The 7500-nt window shown below is 42.9% G+C and overlaps 1 long non-coding RNA gene across 4 annotated transcripts in view; it reads left to right on the forward strand.

Moving 5' to 3' along the window:
- LOC143475984 (uncharacterized) overlaps positions 1-7500 on the forward strand; it is an 81771-nt gene that overhangs the window by 59893 nt on the left and 14378 nt on the right. For 2 of the 4 annotated variants that reach the window (XR_013121205.1, XR_013121203.1), the window contains exon 4: positions 303-1357. This is a non-coding gene — a long non-coding RNA (uncharacterized LOC143475984). Of the gene's footprint in view, positions 1-302; positions 1358-6868; positions 6944-7500 lie in introns of those variants that run through there. The other 2 variants (XR_013121204.1, XR_013121206.1) reach the window with 2 other exon arrangements.

Consider the following 7500-nt stretch of genomic DNA (forward strand, 5'->3'; position numbering starts at 1 on the left):
TGTGTCTTTAGGGAGGAGAAACGCATAGAGGAACCCCGCACAATGGCACGAGTGAAAGTGAAATTTTCCCAAGACAGACATGTCTGATTGCACTGGACAAAGTTCGGAGAATAGCTATGAGCCTTATTTATAGATGCATTTATTTATTTATTAGTCAAGTTTGTATGGTGCCTTTCTTACACTTTGGGTTACTTTACACAGTGTGATAGCAAAACAAAAGGGAAAGAGAAAAGCTCTTAGAAGATAGAAGTTAGAAGAAAGGGCAGAATAATGATGGGTGAATGATGTTTTCCCATCTTCAGGACGCTGCAGAAGAGCGTCACAGAGAGATTGCTGAAGAGGATTTCAAAGTTTTGGGGCTGTGGATGTGAAACACCAGCAAACTGCCACTCACCGTGGGAACTGCCAACGCTCTGCGGCCAGAAGAGCTGAGGCTGTGTGATGGGGCGTGAGGGTGGAGGATCTCCAAACGTGGAGCAGGGATAAGACCACGAAGGACTCCGCAAGTGAGGAAAAGTTTTCATTTAATATTGTTAGATTTATGTAACCATGAAACTGATGAAGTTTAGGAGATGTGCAGATCGATTAGTTTGTATTAGCACTCTGTCAGGATAGAAGTTTCTTCACAGTTTTAGCCAAGCGACCAATACAGAGAGCGTAACTGTGTGTAATACGAGAGCATGAATAAATGGAAATTTGGGGGTTATTAGCCAAACACGATGCCATAATATCCAAAAATGATTATTGCTAAATTAATTTTTGAGAAAAAATGCAATCCAAGTCAGATCAATTATTGGTTCAAATCCACAGGTCAAAGTTCTGATGATGGTTGTACCACACCATGCCACATTCTGACTCCTGGGAGACACTAGTATGCCACACACCAGTCAGACTGGCGGTTTAGTTAAGGGCCAGAAGCCCTGATGGAGGCCATGAGTTGAGAGAGGTGGTGTAGGCAGGCAACACAGGGAACTGAGGAACAGGGGAAACTTCTGAGCTAAAAAAAGAGTCATGACAAATTCTTAGAATTTAGAGCCTTAGATTCTGGGTTTTCTGCCATTTTTATTGCTTAAAATGTATGTATATGTATATCTATATTTTATTATGTATTTTATCCAAAATTACCAAGCTAATCAGTTTAAGAAACCAAAATGAAATTAAACAAATAAAAACAAACTTGATTCAAACGTATTTACTTGCTTTATTATCGATAAAACCTTTGTGTTTTACTGTATAATATAGATAGCATCATATATATATTCCTTGTTCATTTCTCTAATTTAGTTAATAAAAGGCATGCATTTGTAAAAATACCTGTCAGTTCCTCAATATCCGTTTGCACACAGAGGCAGAGTATTAAGTTGCATCTCAAGAAGGCATCATTATGGTTTCTTCTTCTATATCTATACCATGTGCTCACTCAGCTCGATGACATCAGCTATAGCTCTACCAAGGCTCTGGAGAACATACGTGGAGAAGCAGCTCCCAGCGTGAATGATGTCAGGCTAAGGAACAGAACAACACAGCTATAGGAATTAGATGGAGGTCCTTCCAAAGGCCACAAAAACATTTTTGCTAGACAAATGTTCTAATAAATGAATAAATAATAAATACCTACATACCTACACACCTAAGGTCTACAGTATATTCCTGTCCTATATCCCTCATCCCTGGTCTCACCATGCCAGATAACAGTAAGACAGATATGTTGTGTACTGTATAGGCACGGCATGAATGGTGCATGCAGTTGTTTGATGAGACAAGTTTCTGCCAAGCAACGCATTTTTAAAAGTGACGAAAGGAGTTTGTTTAATAACACTTTATTATATCTCTCCTCCCTGATAGATGCCATTACATTAAATTGACTGAAAAAGAAAAAAAAAAAGATACCTTGACTCATTTGAGTTGAGGAAACTTCTCTCCAAAGATGCAGTTCTCTGTACCTGTCAGGCCCTTTACATGTGCAGGCAGCCGACAGAAGCGACTAAGTGCTTCGCGTGCATGTCTTTGGAAAGAGCGCAGAAAGGTTGTGATGAAACACATGGGCCTGAATGAAGAGAGTGCTTCTAGATCTGGTGCAAGTTTGCAATAACTTCAAAGACAATTATAACTTTAGCTGTAATGATCTTACATCTGTGTGATATTGTTTACACCAAGTTTACCAAAACACCCTAATGAGTTTGGCCACTTCCATCTCAGACGTTTGTTCGCTGCTCAAGACTGATATATGAACCGTTAGGCTCTAGGAAACAAAGCTGTATGTGAAACTTGATATTTATGCAGTCATTTTTATTTTCTTGAAAACGTGTGAGGAGGCGTCTGTGTGTGCATTTGTAATGTCTGGATCTGGGGGGTATGAGTGTGTGTGAGAGAGCGAGCTTTTCCTGTCACCTGCTCTCTTAATATGCTTGTCACATTATTTATGCTTAAGAGGTATAAGCATTCAGGAAATTGTCACAGAGAGAAAGAAAAAGAGAAATTCAACCACAACAATAAGAAAATAACACCGTGCTACTACTACTACTACTACAACTACTGCTACTACTACTACTACTACTAGTACTACTACTACAACTACTGCTACTACTACTACTACTACAACTACTGCTACTACTACTACCACAACTACTGCTACTACTACTACTACTACTACTACTACTACTACTACTACTAGTACTACTACTACAACTACTGCTACTACTACTACTACTACTACTAGTACTACTACTACAACTACTGCTACTACTACTACTACTACAACTACTGCTACTACTACTACCACAACTACTGCTACTACTACTACTACTACTACTACTACTACTACTACTACTACTACTACTACTAGTACTACTACTACAACTACTGCTACTACTACTACTACTACTACAACTACTGCTACTACTACTACTACAACTACTGCTACTACTACTACTACTACTACAACTACTACTAATGCTACAAGTACTGCTACTACTACTACTACTACTACTACTTATAGTACTACTACTACTAATACTACTACTACTACTACTAGTACTACTACTACTACTACTACTACTACTACAACTACTGCTACTACTACTACTAGTACTACTACTACAACTACTGCTACTACTACTACTACAACTACTGCTACTACTACTACTACTACTACAACTACTACTACTACTACAAGTACTGCTACTACTAATACTACTAATACTACTACTACTACTACAACTACTACTACTACTACAACTACTACTACTACAACTACTGCTACTACTACTACTACTACTACTACTACTACTAATAATAATAATAATAATAATAGCAGAAATCTGTTTTATTTTGGTGATAAATTGTTCTTTTTGTGAGAGATGTAAGAGAGGTTATATCTCGTGTGTGTGAGGGTAGACAGGTAAGAGTGAGGTTCCTTCTCTTCCTCCAGCACATATACACAGTGCTGACCTCACACTCCCAGAACAGACGCCACGCTGTGAATCCCATCTAACCAGAAAAAACACGTGGAAATTGTTATGCAAATGAAAATGTGGCGGTCACTCTGGAAAGGTTGTGATGTTTGCTAGTGTGACGTTAGGGTGTACATGTGTGTACATGTGTTTGTGTGAGCCAGGCTTGTGTGTGTGTGCGTGAAAGAGAGAATCAGATAGTGAAACGGAGGGGAGAAAAGATGGAACCTGATTCATTTTCAGGGGATTTTGTTTTAAGGTCCAACAGTTCTAAGACATGTGGAATGCATCTGAGTGTATATTGTAATATGAATTCCAGAGAGTCTTTGATTTAGCATCTTAATGTTTGATACACACATGCCCCATTCATAAGAACACGATTTCTGGTGAGTCGATATTACTGAGAATCCAAATGTTCCATCCCTAAATGTATATTGAATCAGTGCCTCAGATTAGCTGTAGCGGCTACCTCCGAGGAAAAACGTTGGAATGGAGGAATGGAGGCATCACTGATGGATATTCCTAGTCAAGTGTTTATAGGCAGGCGGATGTGGTCTTCAGCATTACTGCCTAATAAAAAAGCCCACATGCTGTGTGATTAAATAACAGGGATGGCTGTAAAGATACAAGCCATAATGATGGTTACATGCAGGTCAGTTACAATTTAATTGTCATTGCACTTCATTGTGAGCATATCAATTCAACGCTGCTTAGCTGAGCAGAAAACAACGCTTTAACACAGAGGGGCCTCGTGAATGTCTGTCTCTCCTCTCTCCTCTCTCCTCTGTCTCCCACAGTGGAATTAATGGGAGTATATTTTGTGTGTATTTTAGCCAAAAAGGAAAATCCACTGGTCAGTTTGGTGAAATCTTTTCCGGCACCGGTTTTGCCTTGATTAAGCTTGCTGATACCAACATCATGACATAAAATAATTAATGTACCCTCAAATGGATCTTCAGGACAGATTATTCAGAGTGGCCATTAATTACTGGACTGATTAAAGCATTGGAAAATCTCTGTGCAATGTTTCACCCTGGCTCAGCTGACACGAAGACGATTTGTGAGTTTCTGTTGACACAATTTGTTTATGTGGACATAAATTGCGTCAGGTTGCATCATGGTTGGCCATGCTAAGAGCCATGCCTGTTCCTTTTGGGTTGGTCCAAATCCTTTTACAAGATCGCTCCCTCTGCCAGTTTCTGGAGCTGTACTGTGCCGTCGGAGGGTGCGCACTGACCCTGTCTGCTCACTCTCAACACTCTCAACACTCTTCTGCGCTGCGCGTTCTTTAAGTCCATAAATCTTAGTCAAATGTCAAAACGTGACTGATGCATTTTTAAAAGGGAGCACATCAAAACAATGAAAGGCCAGGCCTGTTGGGCTTGTTAGTGCAGCAGATATGTGTCCAGCTCCTCAGAAGTCGGCTCCCGGGTTACTGTTTGCCGTTCGGCGCCCCATGCCCGTGATGCTCCACATATGGTCACTTATCAAAGATCTGCACTTCAGAGAAGCTGTTTGTGAGGCAGTCAGCTCAGCTATGGCCCGCGATAGCTCGAGAAAAGCGTTTCATATGCTCATTTTCCAAACTTGACAAAATTCCCACCAGACTCGTGTCAACAGCCAGCCAGGCACTCTCTCTCTTCCCCGGTCCCATGAAATGTGCACCACGGCTGAAAACCCAGTCCATCCCAGGAAAGTTTTGGCAAGACTGGGCTGTTTTAATTGGCAGGCAATTGACGTGCCGATAGACTGCCGTCCTGGGGGTCAAGAGTAATTTACTGAGACACTAAATGCCTTTTTGTGTGTGTGTGTGTGTGTGTGTGTGTTCGCATGTGTGTGTGTGTTTGTGTGTGTGCACGCGCGTACTTGCATGCGTGCGTGAGTGCGTGCGTGCGCGCTGCTGTTCCATATTGAAATTCCCATCCAGACTGTATTACACAAGGAGATGATGACTTAATCCCCTGTTAATTAGAATAACATTTCCAGCAGCTGAGGCTGAGCCATTAATGCCGAGGCTGGAGGCCGTGCTGGAGAGGCCGGCCGGCCGGCTGGATCTGCGGCCCCAGAGCGGGAGTCTTGGCCTGGGCTCACAGAGTGGGCTACCGTCCACACCTCCAGCAGATGAGTGGGGAAAAGCTGTTAAATCCACTGATGACTCTCTTGCTAGCTAATAATAAGCTCATGTTTATTGGCAGGCTCGGTCTATCAGTGCTCTATTTTCAGCAGAAAAGGGAACCATGTATTAGAATGATTGCTTCCTTATGTTATAATATTTTAAACCGGCCCATTTTCAGGCACTGCTGAGTATTTTGTAATGTTATGAGACCCAAATGTGGCTTCTCAGATGGGTAAAGCTTAGGGCAAAAGTCAAGAAAACACGTGAATCCCTGAGCTGTACAGTCGTGACGCCATTGTGCTGAAGTTATTCAAATTTCTAGTTATTTAATCGTTTTTTTTTTCTCTCCGCACACGTAATTTTCTCTTCGCACACGTAAGAATTCGAATCGCATCGAATTAGAAGAAGCCGTTGTTTTTGGGACCGTGCGTGTGTGTGTCTGCAGTGAGGCACCGTCCTTCTCCTGATGACGGCTTCACCCTTGCCCAGAGGGCAGCAGTGAAGCGCGGAGTAACGATGCCAGCGGTGGCCCCTCCTTGCCTTCTCTGTGCCAACATTAATCCAACAACCCCACTACTCTTTAAGAAAGACCTCATTACCGGCCTCATTGACTATGCTCCCCGCATCAACGACCACAGCGCCTCACCGGCACGCAGCACACTACAGAGGGAGAGGAGCGCGGCGGCGAGCCTGTGGGTCCGGCCCCGGGGGGAGGGATGGAGGAAGTAGCCAGGAGGTTTATGGTGCTGTAATTGGTGGTTAGTGTGATATTTGTAAGACAAATAGAGCTATATGTGTACCACTCCCCAGCTCAGCTACTCTCCAATCTTTACAGCCACCAAAGGGCCTCATTATAGCCCACTGTAGCCTAACAGAGATCAAACACACACACACACACACACACACACACACACACACACACACACACACACACACACACATATATACACGTCCATGCATATACACACACATACACGCACACAGGAGCAAGTATGTGTGAAGGTAAGTCTGGCAGAGCTGATAGATGATGTGTTAAGCGTGGTGTTCACTGCGAGAGGACCCCAATGATATAGGGATGAAAGGACTCTTCATTATGACTCATTGCAGTGAGTTTACTGGAAGGCTTTTGAAAGATTGTGCTCAGTCATGTTCCATATTCATTTAACAGTATCAGAGAGCATTCCTTCACTGTGCACCTCTCAAGTAGATATTTCTCTTAAAGTAGCAGTGTGTGTGTGTGTGTGTGTGTGTGTGTGTGTGTGTGTGTGTGTGTGTGTGTGTTTGTTTGTCCTCTGTACAGCTCCACATGCTACATCAGAGAGAGGAGAAGCTCTCGGAGACCAAGTCCAGACACCATGAGAGCACCAAGACTACCGTATGCTTCTAGTCCACACACACACACACACACACGCACGCACGCACGCACACACACACACACACACACACACACACACTATGGAAATGTGTCATTTTCATGTGAAAACATAATCTCTGTAGTATATTGCAGTAGATTACAGTACAGTAACATCCGCATCAGTCACTCTTTATTATCTAGCAGCAGAAAACATTTTCTTCTGTCTTTGTACTGTGTGTGTGTGCACGCGCACCAGAGTAAGTGGCTGTGTAGATTACTGCTGAAAATCACAGCTTGTTCTCTGGCTGTGGCGTGTCGAGTGTGAACACACTTCAGCTCCAGGGAAAGAAAAAATGAGAGAGAGAGAGAGAGAGAGAGAGAGAGAGAGAGAGAGAGAGAAGAAGAAGGACGTGGAGGAGCGGCGTGTCTAAAACAGGCCAAGACATCAACACAGCCCGCGCTCTCCTCTGCAATTAATGCCAACACAAAGAGATTGTTGCGGGACAATGGGCCCTGCGAAACAGTAAATAGGGGGGAAAGCAGGCAAATAATGTCTCTCTCTGACAGGGACGGTGCAC

The sequence above is a fragment of the Brachyhypopomus gauderio genome, chromosome 15 (genome assembly GCF_052324685.1).
Source record: "Brachyhypopomus gauderio isolate BG-103 chromosome 15, BGAUD_0.2, whole genome shotgun sequence".
Classification (NCBI taxonomy): Eukaryota; Metazoa; Chordata; class Actinopteri; order Gymnotiformes; family Hypopomidae; genus Brachyhypopomus; species Brachyhypopomus gauderio.